Here is a 16,783-nt window from a genome sequence, read left to right as displayed (position 1 = left end):
GTGGGAACGTCTGTTTCTATTCATCCGATTTTCTAATGTCTTTGATCAGCCTAAATATTTTCTTGGCAAACGGAAATTGACCATGCCATGAATATGATAACAACCTGCTTGGAAAGAAGCTATTTTGTTTCTTAGCAGCAAGGGGGAGTAGGGGGCCGGGAAGCCAGGGAAGGGAGTAGGGGTCGGGTAACTAGCTGGCTGGTAAGAATGCCCGAAATAGATTCCTGAACATACATCTTTTTGCAGTCTCTGAAGCAGCTTTTTGAAAGATAGTCAGATAAACACACACCTGGTCTCCTAAAAGTCTTTGATACACTTTATATTAAAAAAAACAGAACTTCAATGGACGCCTCTGGAGAATTTCCCTTTAAAACATAGATGAAAGGCAAGGTTAATACAATGTTCTCTTAATCCCTTTGGCTTGTGAGTCAAAATAAATATTTTCTTCTGCATGTGATTGTACATCCTGCCATTTGGCTGTGGCTATAAGCAAATCGACCGGTAATAAAAGTGTTTTGAGGCCGTGTATTAAATGCAGTTCTCTTGAAATCAAGGGTTGGGGGGAGGGAGGGGCCTTACTTCACAGGCAAGAGTTGGTGGGTTTCTGAAAAAGCTGCAAGAAAAAGACCTTTCACCTCTCATTAGTGATGCCATCAGTGCTCAGGCAGAGTGGAGCTGAGGTCATGTTACATATGGCACACAGTCTGCTCAGCACTTGAAACGTCAGCTTTGAAATTTTAGAGAGGGGAAAGGTCATCTTTAATAAGCTAAAGTCTGGGGCTCCCATTGCCCTCTTTGCAAACTGGGTGGGTGTCCATATGCTTCAAACCTTCTGCACAAGTTTTCTTTTTTTTAATTTGCAGTTTTAAGCTGATTTTTTGTTTCACATCTTCATTTAAGCTGTAATGTTTTCAGCTGTTAATACACCAAAAGGCCTTTCATTTTTATAGCAACTCTGTAATCTTTCCTTTTCTTCTCATGCAATCATAAAACTGTCTGTTCTGAGTGATAGATTTTTAGAACTCAGCTTCCCAGAAGAAATGAAGTGTATCTGTCCATCTGCATACATGGATCCAGACATGTGGGCTATAGGGTTACCCTTCTGAGTGGGTAATTTAGACTTCACTTTTGTACACTACGTAATTTACTGAACCTTCAAAACATTAAAACTTCCATATTATGTAAAAGCTCTAGTTTCTGAAAACTTCCTGGTACTACTAAAATTTTTCATGCCATTTACTGAAATTTCACATTTTATTTTTACCATGTGGGGGAAACTCTCAAATCAGAAGATATTGATTCTTCTGTAAGGTTTAAAGTTAAGGTTGACAGAAGCTACAGTGGTAGATACAGCACTGAAAAAAAGAAGTGCTAATATCTCACTTCCTTGTTCAAAAAATATTAGGAACATTTGTGCATGTTTAATCCTCATATTTTTTCAAGAAGTCAACCAAACCCAAGGCACAAAACTATCCCCAGATCTCTTTGTAGCCACTGTCAATATGGATATAAATATTTTTCTTTCATGTCCCTCTGCAAGGAGCTCCTCAATAGTGATTTGTCATTTACTCAATTCCAGAAACTTTTCTTCCTTATGGACCTACTATCCAAGAAGAGCAGCCTCAGCACACTTTTGTGTATTCCTCATTTTTCTTTATGTCTGCCAACCCATGTTGTCTATTTATATAACCCAATTTTGGTTGTTTGGTTTTTTTTTTAGCTTTTTTATTCTACATCAAAGTTATGTATTTTGTCATTATAAGATAAACTTTATTAAATAAGACAACTGTGTATGTTCAGCTTCAACTAGCAGACTGAATGATCTCTTAAAATTCCTTCTCCTACTTTGCAAATTGAAAACATTGAAACATCCTCTTGAGTAAACTAGGGGTTCCTTATTACTGAGAGATTTAATGATTATGATATGCAGATAGGTGTTGCTTTTGCTTTGTCTCTAGTTAGATTTTTCAAAAATCCTTAATTCTGGATGAGCGAAAATTTGAAAGAGCAGTCTGTATGATAGCAACTGAAACTAACAGTAGGTAGAATAATTTCACAAACAAGCATGACATCAAGTAAATAATTTATTTCTAATTAGTTTCCTACATTAGCGTTTACTACTAAAAAGCTAGTTGACTTTGTGATACTTTAGCTAACCCAAAGCGCTTGAGACTTTGAGGACCCAAATGATTAAGTTCAATCAATCTAGTCAATAGAAAGTCAAGATTACGATGCACACTGTAGTCTCAGGGAGTGCATATGTGTTCGAGAGAGAGGTACTGTTGCTTTTTTTGTTTTTGACTAAATTTTAAAATTCCCAAAAATACTCCAGGAAAATTTAAGAGCAGATTGTTTTACTCTGAAAAACAAGGAGTGAAATATTTCAAGAAGCAGACTCATCATCAACAGGTCAATAATTCATTAAAGGCCCATAAAAAGAATGCTAATAATTTACACATTTTATAGGATCCTTCACTCAGGAGCCTTTAACATTTTACAAGCCTGATCTCATTCATCTTCTCAGAACTTTCTCAACTTCTCAGTATTATTATTGCAAAGGGTGATTATTCCTATTACAAAAATATGGCAGAGAGGCTGTACAATTGCCCATGGAAGTATAATTCAGAGGCAGTTTGGGGATAAGAGCTATGAATCCCAATAAAATAAATAAGCAATATAGATATATTGTACAGCACAGAGAAATATAGCCATTATTTTGTAGTAACTTGAAATGGAGTATAATCTATAAAAACATTGAATCATTATGTTGTACACCTGAAACTAATTTAATATTGTAAATCAACTTTACATCAATTTTAAAGAGCTTTGAATCCCAGATCCTTTCCAATTTATCTAAAAAGCAATTTTCCATAAAGAGATCAGATTCAAAAGATTTCAATTTAGTGAGTCCTTGTAAAATTTTATCCTCCTTAAGTTAGACTCTATAATTCATGTTCAAGATTTGTGAGAAATTTCATAAATGTCTTTAAATCAGTAAGAAAAAGAAAATGTAACATGAAGTGACATCAGTCCACACAGGTCTGGTAGTTCTTCCATCCTGTCCGGAAATAAGTCATGGTGTAAATGTCATGTGGGAGGAGACATACAGATTACAGAACCATGAGGTAATTACTACAGCTTAACTGTCCTACAGAGAAGCTATTAAGTGTTCATAAACAGGGTTACAATAGGATACATATTCTATGACAAGATTTGGCCTGTATTTTCAATGCTTACGATTCTTTCTTTGGCTTATTTAAGAGAAGAACTACTAGAAATTCCAGAAAAGTAAGGATTTGGCTTGTCTTAAGGACAGTGTTTCATTAACTTTAGTAGGCATGCAAAGGACCTGAGACACTTGTAAAAATTCAGTGGCCAAACCCCCAGAATTTGGATTCCCTAGGTTTACAGTGGGATCCTGGAATCTGCATTTTATGGCAGGAACTAATTTTAATGCAACTGGTTAGTGGGCTATTCTTTGAGAATAAACAATCACTCTGCCTGATGTAGGAACATAAAAAGGATATGTTCTATCAGCAGGAACAATATTTATCTTTTTTTTTTTAGGAACAATATTTAAACTGCAAATTTTGACCTAACCAGAATTTACTTTGTATGATTTTGAAAGAGACTTTTTAGAATAGATTTTTTTTACTGGGGAGGGGAGAATCTTTGGGTTTCTGAAGGATTTCGTGGGCCTTAAGATGTTTCTAACTAGTAACTGGATAGAAAATAGTTTGTCCTCTTCAAGTGATTGCTTCCGCTAAATGAGTTAGCAGGAAAGTGACATCAGACCAGGACAATGAGACAAAAGAAACATCTTTGAAGAAAATTCAGCACCAGCCATGAAAATTAAACAAATCTCACTGTCCAAAGAACAGTATTGCCTCCTGAGTACACCTTAAAAACCAACAAGTTTTGTGAACATCTCTCAGTGTGCATGACCCCATTAGAACAGTAATTAAACACCTCTTCCCCAAGATTTGCATGAAATGAAGATGCTCTGGAGTGTTGCTACAATATGACAGAAGGAATGGAAAATAAAATCTAAGAGGAAGTTAAAAGTTTTGTCTGCACTGCAAATAGTGGTCATTTGTTGCTTGCTTACAAAGGTTTAAAAGTATTTTTACAATAAAGAACACAATCACATAAATGGCAGCTTCTTGCTTATGAGAGGGAGATTAAATACCCAAGAAGGTTAATAATCATAATTTATTATTCTCTCCCTTTAAAGATCATTTGAAAATGAGATCATGGAAACATAGATATCAGACTCTTTGCTGTTGGGAGAAGCCAAGAAGTTATTGGATAAACCTGTCACTCTAAGTAAAATCCTTGCAAAAAAAAAATCCCTTTGATGGGGCAACCCTCACTGCTGCTTAAACACTTGAGTCTTGGAGAACTCACTACCTCACATCTGTTTTGTATGTTTTAAGACTCCACAAAACAAGAAAGATATGCCTGGTGGTAACAAAGTCGCATGAAATCCATGATACATATGAGAGAAGCATGGAGAGGATCTTCTAATTACTTGTTGGTCAAGTAGAAAGTTAGAGTAAACTGTACTGGCTAAACTGCTTTCTCAAGTTTCCATTTTAGGCATTTCTACTGTTTGCCCACTGCCTGGTAGGCTGCTGGAGTTCACTATAGGAAAAGTAAATATTGTCATTTCAAATAAAGAACTGTTTATTATATAACAGAACAGAGGCTGCCTTCTATTTTTGAGATTCTGCTAAGTTAATTGGGGACAGTAGCCAAAGCAGCTGCCCAGGAGATGATGTTTTCCAACAGCTACAGTACTTAAAGCTGAACTGGGTTCGTGTTTGTCTACAATGTGGCAATCACATTGTTCTTCTCCTTGGATGTTCTTTGGCTCCTATTGGGCTTCAGTAAATGGAGGCACCGTTTGTACCACTTTACCAGCCCATTTGACTCCTGCAGTGTGGCTAAACCATACGGCAAGGCAGATCAAAGTCAGACCTGATGGCTTGCTACCATTAATGGGATTCAGCTCAGACTCTTCTCAATGAAGGGGAAAATGTTGACTTAACCCCTATTTCCATCTAAATCAGAGGTTCCAAAATTTTGATAGATTTGGGACTGTACTCAGTGTTTGTAATAACTTCTCCATTTTGTTTGAGGTTTGTCTGCTGCCCGTGTTTTGAAACACTGGCTTAAATATATGACAGAGGAAAGAAATCTGGACTGAGTAGTGACTTAAGATAAACAAACACAAAGCTTTGGTTAATGAAAGAATGTTTTTCAGGAATAATACTTTGCACTTCTATAATGCTTTCTGCTTTTCAGAGGGCTTCTTTTTGCCCCTCACTTGTAAGATGGATAAAGGCCAGTGATATTATTAAGTCCATGTTATAAATCAACTGAGGTAAAGAGTGTATATAAGTGAGTGGATACGTGGTAGATGGAGGTTAGCAGCATGACCTTTCCCATCTTTGTTTACCAAGTTCATAGTATCATTTCTTGTAGGTCAAAACATATAGATGTACCTCAAGCTTTTTCATGGCTATAACATAGTTGATGGATTTTTAAAATTTATGTAACTATTCCTTTATTGATGGATGTGTCTTTTTGCCAAACTTTTTCTTTTATGACGATCCTGTGACTATCTTTATACTTATATTTTTGAGTACTTGTGTGTATATTTCGTTAAATTGCTAAAAGTGAAATCGCTGAGTCAAAGGGTAATGTATATTAAAATTTTCATGTATATTGCCAAATGGTCCTTCAAAATGTGTACCATTTTACACTTGCCTTGACACTATGCAATAGACTAATTTTTCCCAATTGCCTAGCTATACTCTTTAATCTTTGCCAATCTGATTGTGGAAAGTGAAAGTGAAGTCGCTCAGTGGAGTCCGACTCTTAGCAACCCCATGGACTACAGCCCACCAGGCTCCTCCATCCATGGGATTTTCCAGACAAGAGTACTGGAGTGGGTTGCCATTGCCTTCTCCAGAAATACAGCTGCTGCTGCTGCTAAGTTGCTTCAGTCGTGTCCAACTCTGTGCGACCCCATGTGGCTAATTTAAAATTTTTACTTTTATTATTATTAAAGTTTAGTATCTTTTTAAGAATTATTTATTTATTTTTGGCTATGTTGGGTCTTCGTTGCTGCTCGGGCTTTTCTCTAGTTGCAGCGAATAAGGGCTATTCTCTAGTTTCAACGTGTGGGCTTCTCATTTGCAGTGGCTCCTCTTGTTGCAGAGCATGGGCTCTAGGGCACACGGACTTCAGTAGCTGGAGCACATATGCTCAGTAGTTGGTGCTTGGGCTTAGCTGCTCCATGGCATGTGGGATCATTTCAGAGCAGGGTTCCAAACAGTCCCCTGAGTTGGCAGGCAGATTCTTTACCACTGAGCCACGAGGGAAGCTGAGTTTAGTGTCTTCTAAATCATGCCTGAGATAGATATAATGAAAGAGGAAAGTGTACAAATTACAGCTCAATAACTTTTTACATTTGTATACATCTGAATAACTATCATCTAGATCAAGATATAAAATATTTCCATCACCTCAGAAAGTTCTCTCTCGCCACTTTACCCACCCACCCCAGGGGTAGTCACTCTTCTGACTTCAAGTGTCAACATCAATTCATTTTGCTTATTTTTGAATTAAATGTAAATGCAATCAGTTTTATCACATCTTCCTTTGTTCAACATAATATCTGTGGGAATCATCCGTGTTGTTATGTGTGACAGTGGTGCATTTTTAAAATTATTGTTTGTATTCCACTATATGAATACACAATAATAGGCTGATAATCCATTCTCCTGCTGATGAACACTTGTGTTGTCTCTAGCTTTTTACTATAATGAATAAAGCTGCTATGAACATTCTTACCCATGTTCTTCATTGGGTATATGTTCTCATTTCTCATGGTCATATACCTGGAGAATTGCTGAGTCAAGGAGTAGCTGTTTATTTAGCTGAAAAAAAGATACTGCTTAGTGGTGTTCTAAAGTGTTCTAAAGTTCTAAGTGGTGCTAGAGGTGCTCTCCCTCTAGCAATTGTATGAGAGTTCCAGCTGCTCCACATCTTTCCCAATACTTGGTATTTTTATTCTTTCAAATTTTAGACTTTCTGCTGGACGTATAATAGTATCTTGTGGATTTAATTTGCATCTCTCTGATAAATAATTATATTGACCATCTTTTCATGTATTTATTGACTATTTGGATAGTCTCTTTTGTATAATGCGTATTCAGATCTTTGCCCATTCTTGCAGTTGTTTGTGTTTTTTTGATCTTATTTGTATATTTTTTTTATACATTCTGGACATAATCCCTTTGTCAGATGGATGGATAGATAGATAGATAGACAGATAATGAAAATGTTATCCTAGTATGTGACTTGCCTCTTCATTCTTATACTAAAGTTCTTATATTGAACAAAAGTTCTTAATTTCAGTTAAATGCAATTATGTTTTTATTCTTTTATAGTTATTGTCTTTTCTATCATATTTAAGAAATCTTTGTCTATGCAAAGTCATGAAAATGTTATCCTATGTTTTCTTCTAGAGGAAATTTGATATTTTAATTTGACATTTATACTTATGAGCTATCTTGAATTAATTTTTATAGGTGGTGTAAAGTAGGAGTCAAGTCTGAGGTTTTTTCCCACATAGATACACAACAGTTCTAGCTTTGTATGTTGAGAAAGCCATTCTTTTTCCCACAGAATTACATTTGTACCTCAGAGAGAAAGTATTCAATATTTCACCATCAAACACGTAAGCTGCAATGTTTTGGTTTGGGGTTTTTTGTAGATAGTTTTTGTCATATTAATAAAGTTCCCTTCTATTTTAACATATGAGAGTTTTTGTCCTGAGTGGTTTTTTGAATCAAATGCATTTTCTGTATTTATTGAGATAATCATATGTTTTTTTCTTTTTTTCCCACTAATGTGATGAATTATATGGATTATTTTATTTTTTGGCTGCATCATATGGCATGCAGGATCCCAGTTCCCAGCCAGGGATCAAACCCATGGCCCCTGAAGTGGAGGCGAGGAGTCTTAACAATTGGAGAGTGCTGGGAAGTCCCTGTATTGATTATTTTAGAATGTTAAACCAACCTTGCATTCCTGGGATGAATCATTCTTGGTCATTATGTATTATCTTTTTTTCTATGTCTGTATTAAATTTAATAATGTTTTATTTAGAATTTTTGAATCCGTATGCAGAAAGGATTTGGGTTTTGGTATCATATTTATGTTAACCTAATAAAACAAGTAATTAATTCTTCCTGTTTTCTCTAACCTCTGAAAGGATCTGACAGATATTACTATTATTTCTTCTTAAATATTTATGAAAATTTACCTTGAAAGTCACCTGAGCCTGGATGATCTTTATGAAATTCTATCCATGTATTCGATTTATTAAACATATGTCAGAGTATTAGTATTTTTATTTCTTTTTATATCAGTTTTGGTAAATTGTATTTTTCAAAGAATTTGTCTGTTTTGTCAAGTTTATTGGCAAAGAGTTGTCATCATGTTCTCTTAATATCTATAGAATGTGTAGTGACATCACATTCTGAAACTCTTGATATTGGTCATTTGTGTCTTCTCTTTTATTGGTTATTTTTTCTGGGAGATCATAGATTTTATTCCTCTAAAGAAAAGATTGTCTGTGATGATTTCTTTATTGCATACTTTTTATTTCATTGATTGCAGTTGCATTCTTTATTATTTCTTTTCTTCTGCTTTATTTGTGTGTAATTGGCTCTTCTTTTTCTATATTCATAAGGTAAAAGCTTAGAGTATTGATTTTCAACTATTTTGCTTTTCTAATGTGTTTATTAGAAGCCATTAATTTCCTTCTAGGAACTGTTTTAGCTACATCCCACAAGTTTTCATATGCTTTATTTTCATTATCCTTCAGTTCAAATATTTTCTAATTTCCCTTGTGATTTCCTCTTTGGGCCCAGGTGATTTAGAAGTATGTTTCTTAATTTTCATACACGTTGGGATTTCCTATTTATATTTTTGTGTTGATTTTAATGGTTAGAGACTATACGCTGCATGATTTCAGTTCTTTGAAATTTGTTGAGTCTTGCTTTATAACCCAGCATATGGTCTATTTTTAGTGTGCATTTGAAAAGAATGAGTATTCTGCAGTTGTTGGGTATAGTGTTCTATATATATCAATTAGGTCGAGTTGCTTAATAGTGTTGTTTAAATATATCCTTATTGACATTTTGGAGTTTTTGTTTATAGTTACTGGGAGATGTGTGTTAAAACTTCTAATATGATTGTGACTTTGTCTATGTCTCCTTTATTTCACTTAATTTTTACTTCAATATGTTAAAGCTCTGTTATGATGTCTATGCAAATTTAGATTTGTTGGGTCTTCCTACTGAACTGATCCTTTTATTATTATGAAATGTTTTTCCTTATCTCTAGTAACACTTGCCTAAAAGAACACTTTTTCTCTTAAACATAATTATACCAGGTTTCTTTTAATTAGTGTGTCCACGCTATATTTTTTTTCCATCATTATACTTTCAAGTTATCTGTGTCTTTATGTTTAAAGTATGTTTCTAATGAACATAATATAATTAATTATTTTCTTAAAACTATCTGACATCTATTGATATTTATTTTTAGTTAATTTGTTGATATAACTGGGATTAAATTTATCTTTTTTCTATTTGTTTTCTATTGGTTTCATCTTGTCTTTATTCCTCCTTCCTGTTTCCTTTTATAACAATTAAGATTTTATCTCCATTTAATTTTCATTATGCTCCTAGTATCTTTGTTTATAATCACAAAATTATATGTTTAAAATGTTAAGTCCTCCTGTTCAGGAACAATATATATTTATTCAGATCATGTTAAGCCTAAAGTGGGTTGAACAGGGTACTCCCCAAATTCATGTCTATTCAGAACCCCAAAATGTTTTTGGAAATAGGGATTTTGCAGATATAATTAAAGCAAGTATTAAGATGAAATCATGTTGAATTAGGGTGGTTCATAAATCAAATGAGAGTCCTTGTAAGAGATAGAAAGGATGCACAGATATAGAGGACTATGTGAAAATATAGAAGACCATGTGAAGACAGAGATAGAGATCACAATGATGCAGGCTAAGGGGGTAATAAGATATGCCAGTAACAACCAGAAGCTAGGAGAGAAGGATGTGACAGTATCTTCCTCAGAGCCTCTGTAAAGGAACCAACCTGATCAGTTTGTGGCAATTTATGACAGCAGCCACAGGAAACTAATACAAAGCCTTTCAGATAAATTTTAGAGTTTATTTGCATAAATCTTGCAAAATTCTTATTAAATGTATTTCTAGGCATTTCATATCTTTTATTGCTATTATGGATTCTATACACTTTTATATTTAAAAGTTTAATGATTATAATATTATTTATTAAAATATTGATCTTATATATTAAAATATCTATGTACATTTAAATATGTACATTAAAATATTTATGTACATTTTATGTATAAAAATTTTAACTTTCTGATTACTATTAGGAACCTAAGAAAGCTGTTATCTTTTATCTGGTCTCTTTATAAAACACTAATATTTGCTGCAACTATTTTTTATAATTCCCATGGATTTTCTAGGTTAACTTAGAAAATGTCTCTTCCTTTCAAATATGTCTTATGTTGAACCATATGGTGGCTCAGCGCTAAAGAATTCACCTGCGATGCAGAAGATACAGGAGATGCCACAGGTTTGATCCCTGGGTTGTGAAGATCCCTGGAGGAGGGCTTGGCAACCCATACCAGTATTCTTGCCTTGGAGAATCCCATGGACAGAGGAGCCTGACAGGCTACAGTCCACAGCGTCACACAGAGTTGGATGTGACTGAGCACACAATGCACACATATTGTTATTCCCTTACAAGTTTTTACTTTTATCTTCATTAACTCTTTCTGCTTCTTTGGGCTTATTTGTTTTTATTTTTCTGGTTTCTTGAGTTGAAATCTTGGCCATCTATTTGCAGTCTTTCTTGCAAAATAATACAATTATTGCTATGGACTTTCCTCTGAAGCTTCATTTTATAGGTTTCCTACATAAAATTCTACTTTTTAAAAGTATTTAAATAACAGACATAGTCATGCAAGTAAAACTTCAACCTCCAATTTAGAAGCGTTTAAACTGGGGATTTCCCATCTGGTCCCAGAGTTTAAGACTGCACTCCCTATGCTGAAGTTGAGGGCAGGGAAGGGTTCGATCCCTGGTCAGGGAACTAGGTTCCACATACTGCAACTAAAGATCTGCCATGCGACAACTAAGACGCAGTGTAGTCAAATAAATAAATAAAAATAAATATTAAGAAAAGAGAAATGTATAAATTGACAAGAAGAATGTCTTTGCTCTCCATTCTCCAGCTCACAACTCTGAGTCCATGCCTTGGAGTTAACCGCTTTGGATCGTTTCTGGCTTTGGTCCTTTTTATGGATATATCTAGAGCACTGAATAGTATTCTATGTCTCTTTTGTTTGGTTTATCAACTGTCAGGAATACTCCTGACTGTCTTCAATGAAAGATTTGGAGTTTAGCCCATTTAACACTTCTCAGTTCCCTACTCTTTCATGCGATTTTGATTATTTTATAACTTACTATATAGCTTACAAAAATATATTTAAACTTCTTTTTTCTTGATCCATGAACTATTTAGTAAAAATTGATTCTCTCCTAGGTAAGATGAGGAAATTAGTATGGCTACACTTCTCTTTAACTTCATTGTCTCTGCCTCCCAGTTTCTTTTCATTTTGGTAAAATCATAGAATATATTGTTGCTTTTATTATTTTGAAGCAAAAAAGCTTTATTTTACCTTCGCTTATTCTTTCTCTAATGTTTTTTTCCTTATGTAAACCCGAGTTTCTGATCTATATAATTTTCCTTTTGTCTGAAGAACTTCCTTAAACATTTCTGAAAAAGCAGATCTATTGGCAACAAATCTCTCTCAATCTTTGTTTGAGAACATCTTAATTTCTCATTCACTTTGTTTTTTTCTGCAAAAAGTCTTATTGTTTGCATTTGGTCCAAGGCTTGGGAGAGGGCTCCCAGGGGGTTAAAAAGCTGCCTAGTGGCTGGAGAGAGGGGCTTCATGTAGAAGCCCTGATATCAGAGGGGCTCCTCAAAGTCCGCTAGGCTCCAGAGGTCTCTAGTCGTGCTTCCAAGAGATATTCCCTTAACCCAGCCTGAAGACCAGCCAGCCTGTGGAGGTTGGTCAGGTGGTCACCCATCTTCTTGATGAGTTTCACCTACTCCTCCAAGAAGTGACTCTCCAGGAAGTCACAGAGGCGGGGGTCTGCGGGGGCCATGTGGATCTAAAAGGGCATGGCTCAGGTTCTTCTACATGAGAAGGGTGGCTTCCATAGCATCCTGGGTTTTACCCTACTCATCTTGAGATGGTTTCTGCACGTCCTGGAAGGGGACACGACCCCAACACTGGTTTCACATTTTCAAGAGACAGCTGGGCACCTTTGCCATTCTCCTAGGCCAACTGGCAGAAAAAATGGCCCATGCCCTTCAGACCCACATTTTCTTGGTGAAAATAGAAATCCAAAGAGAGGTAGGTGTAGGAGGCCTGCAGATGCATCTTGACCAGAAGGTTGATGGTGGCCCTCACCTCTGTGGAATAATTCTGACGAATCTCACAGTTGATCGGTAATAAGGAGGTAAGCTCAGAAAATGGTGTTGGCTGGTCCTAGTGACTGAAGACAGCTGAGTGGCTGATTCTGAAGGTTGTGACTGGAAAAAAGATTGGAGGGTGATGGGAGGCTGGAGCAAGGGGTGTCCTTGGGTCTGTTCCCTCCAAACACTGTTGAAGCAAGAGACCTGTGCGACCATCACCTGGTGCACTGCCTCTCCTTCACTATTGAATGATAATTTCTCAGGATGCAGAATTCTAGGTTAATGTTTCTTTCTCTTCAACACTTTAAATATTTCATTCCACCCTCTTCTTAGTTGCATAATTTTTGAGAAGTCAGATCTCAATTCATATGTTTGTTCCTCTGTAGGTGTGGTATTATTCCCCTTCTGGCCTCATTCAAAATTTCTTTATCTTTGATTTTCTGTAGTTTGAATGTTGTATGCCTGTGTGTAATTTGGGGAGAACTGATTCTACTTATTGTTCTTTGAGTTTCCTGGATGTGTGATTTGTTGTTTAATATTAATCTGAGGAAATTCTGTTTCTGGCATTCCCAAAAGGAGTATCTTTGTTATACCTTCTGTAGTTGTCCATGAATCTGTTCCTTTTTTTTAAGTCTTTTTTCTTTTCAGTTTTGAAAGTTTTTATCGACATAATCTCATGCTTCTCCTTCAGCCATGTCCACTCTATGAATGAGCCCACCAAAGCCCATCAGAAGTTATCACATTCTTCATTTCTGTTTTTGATGTGTAGAATTCATTTTGATTCTCTTTTAACATTTCCATCTTTCTTCTTGCCCATCTATTCTTGTATGTTGTCTGCTTTATCCATTAGGGCTTTTAGCATTTAATCATAGTTGTTTGAATACTTGGACTGATAACTCCAACATCCCTGACATATCTGAATTTGATTCTGATGCTGTTCCTTCTCTGCAAACTGTGTTGATTGCCTTTCAGTTTGCCCTGTAACTTTTAGTTGAAAGCTGGTCCTCATGTCATGGATTAAAGGAACATGGTCTGATTTCCATTTAGGATTCTCCTCCAGTAAATTGTGATTCTTTCTATCTGCCTGTTTGTCTCTCCAATTTTGAGGGCAGCAGTTTGCCCCATGACTTCAATTCTCTAAGGGATTTAAGAAAAGTTGTTGATTTTCAGGCTTTTTGTTAGTTGTTAGGATGGAGTGGTGATTTTAAAGCATCTTATATTTCTGACCAGAAACCAGAAATCCTTTCAACTTTGTAACTCTCTTATGCATAGTTTATAATAACACTTATAACCTGAATTTTCCATACTTTGTCTTCATCTATAAATCTATTATGAAATTCAAGTCCAAATAATAGCACTTACAGTATTATGATTATGTAACTAGTATTTGTTACAGATCTAGGTGGGATGATTGAATCCATAGAAAAGGAGTTGTAATTTTATGTTCCTAAACCTGTGCTACTCTGAGATTTTCCTATAACAAAGGGAAATGGATATTCCTTTCATACAGTTTATCCATTTCTCAAATGAATGCCTTGTCTTAGCTTACTGCATCTATGGACCACAATTTTCACAGAGTTTGTAATTATCTCCCTTTTATCTTGTTGAAAGAGAAAATATATTTTGTAATTATCCCGATTGTTATTTGTACTGTTTTTGGAATAGTTACGTTTAAACAGGCTATTTTATTGTCACATTGCATAAATTTATTCCCACCGTTCCTGTGTATGGTCTTTGTGGGTTACTTTTGCTCTTTCTTAGAGTCTGTGTCATCCTTTGTCATGGATTCCTCTTTGGTGTTGCTGAAGTATATTTTGGTAGTTTTCTTTTTCAGAATAGTTATATAAGAACTGGTCTAAGTCTTTGCATGTATGAAATGTCTTCATTTCACTTTCACACTTGGTTGATGGTGTGGCTGCATATAGAATTTTACGCTCAAAATATTTTTTCCTTAATTATTTGAAAGCATTACTCCATTGCTTTCTTGCTTGCTTTTCTATTTTTCATGGATAATATCTTTATTACATTATACATTATATTATTACTTTATTATTTTATACCTTATAAAGATATAAAACTACGGATTTTTCACTAGGAGCCAGCTATCTTTATGTTCCACTACTGTTTTTATCACCTCTTGGTGTCTCAACTAATACCTGTCTTGATTTCACCTGGAAATCTGTTACACGTATTTGCATCTGCTAGATTCCCTTAGGTACAACTGACACTCTTGGTTGCTCAGTTGTAATTCCTTTGACATTTCACTTGGACTTCTACCTCTGGTGTGTGCTGGGCTGTTGTCCATCTCATGCGTAAGCAGTCCCTGGCCTGCTCCATCCCACCACTGGCCACTCCTCTGGCTAGAATGTTAAGTATCTCCCATAGTTGCTCTGCTTTCCTCTATTGCTTTTTTGCATCCCATGTGTCAGTGGAATCCCTGAAATTGTTACTTGTTTATAGTAATGTTTCCCCTATTTACCCCCTAACCCAAAGACTTTGGTGTGTTCTCTTTATACATATTCTTAAGTTTCAGAATGAATTGTTTTTTTCCCAAACTCATCCTCTTTCAACCTGAAGTTTTATATTTTATATCAACTCTAGGGTATGTTCTTCTATTACTTTTTAAATTTTTTTCTTATTTCTCTGTTCCTAGAACATCTGTGTAGGACAGATATTGGTTTTTTCAGTTCTACTTGTCTTGACATTTTTTCCCTCATGTTTTCTGTCTTTGGTTTTTTTACTCTATATTGCAGGAGATTTTTCTGATTTGTTTTCTTGCACTTCTTCGATTTATTTTTTATTTTGGTGATGTATTCGTAATTTCCATGAACTCTTCATTGCTTCCCAACTGCTCTTCTTTCATACTAGTCTATTTTGGTTTAAAAGTGAATATATTCTCTTTTTGGACATTAATGAGAATTCCTTATAGCTTCTTCTGTTTTATGAATTATTTATATTTCCACTGTCAGGTCAGTTCTTTCAAAATTTATTTCAGCTGTTCTCCAAGTAAACTTGAGGTGCAGAATTTCCTACCAATCCATGGTCTTTAACTCATTTATTTGTGGACCAAGGACAAGTGCAATTGATATAGGTGGCTTGAGTGGGGTTTCCTTTCTTCTGCTCCAGAATTAGAGCTAGATTTTGTGTTTTTTTGGTAGGAATGTGGATGATAGAATTTACTTTAGGTTGCTGGGGGCAGGTGGTCGGGCTGGTCCTCTCCCCAAATGCCAAAGCATTTTCGGTCCTCTCTGGTATGCCAACCCCTATTTTGAATTACTATTGCATGAATATATCACATAAACTGACTAAATTTCTTCACAGATGATGTTTCCAACTTGGCCTGGGGGCAAAATCCTTTGCTGCACAGAAGGCTGTGGCAGGGGACCAAAGATCTAGGATGACAGGATTCCGTGCTCTGGTTACATCAGCCCTGGGTTTATGTGCCCATCTGTGGAGTTGGGGGTGAGAATGTCTGCACTTGTAACCCCATGGATTGAGTAGAGAAGGTGTATTCAAAGGAGATTCAAATGCTTTTATCTGAAGATTAAGACAAAAGCAATAATCATTCACTATTATAGGCAAGTGTGATTAATCCCACTTTATGAGTACATTTGATGAAATACTGTGAATGAATCATGGATGTTAGAAATGAGGAGTAGCATGAGATAGTAAGTCAGCCTAACATAAACAACACCATTGCTGGTCCTTGTGTTGATCTTTGTGGGGAAAACTAGAGAAAATGCTTAAGTATTTCCATCAACTTAACTTTGGTCCTGCTGCTGCTGCTAAGTCACTTCAGTTGTGTCCGACTCTGTGCGACCCCATAGACAGCAGCCCACCAGGCTTCCCCGTCCCTGGGATTCTCCAGGCAAGAACACTGGAGTGGGTTGCCATTTCCTTCTCCAATGCATAAAAGTGAAAAGTGAAAGTGAAGTCGCTCAGTCGTGTCCGACTCTTTGTGACCCCATGGACTGCAGCCCACCAGGCTCCTCCATCCATGGGATTTTCCAGGCAAGATTACTGGAGTGGGGTGCCATTGCCTTCTCCGAACCTTGGTCCAGTTCTCATCAATTAGGAGTGGAGAGGAAGAGGCTCTGTAAATCACGAACATCATAGCAAATATGTCATAGACTCCAATGGAGACCTACTTCCAGTTTCTG

At 35.9% G+C, this 16,783-nt stretch overlaps 2 pseudogenes; both read right to left on the bottom strand.

Moving 5' to 3' along the window:
• Positions 1–12,133: 12,133 nt before the first annotated feature.
• On the bottom strand, positions 12,134–14,396 carry LOC112577803 (annotated as a pseudogene).
• Positions 14,397–14,731: 335 nt separating this feature from the next.
• On the bottom strand, positions 14,732–14,960 carry LOC102395230 (annotated as a pseudogene).
• Between the last annotated feature and the right edge of the window lie 1,823 nt (positions 14,961–16,783).

Source organism: Bubalus bubalis, chromosome 11 (genome assembly GCF_019923935.1).
Source record: "Bubalus bubalis isolate 160015118507 breed Murrah chromosome 11, NDDB_SH_1, whole genome shotgun sequence".
Taxonomy (NCBI): Eukaryota; Metazoa; Chordata; class Mammalia; order Artiodactyla; family Bovidae; genus Bubalus; species Bubalus bubalis.
Note: the sequence above shows the minus strand (reverse complement) of the source record. Positions and strands in the feature narration are given on the sequence as shown.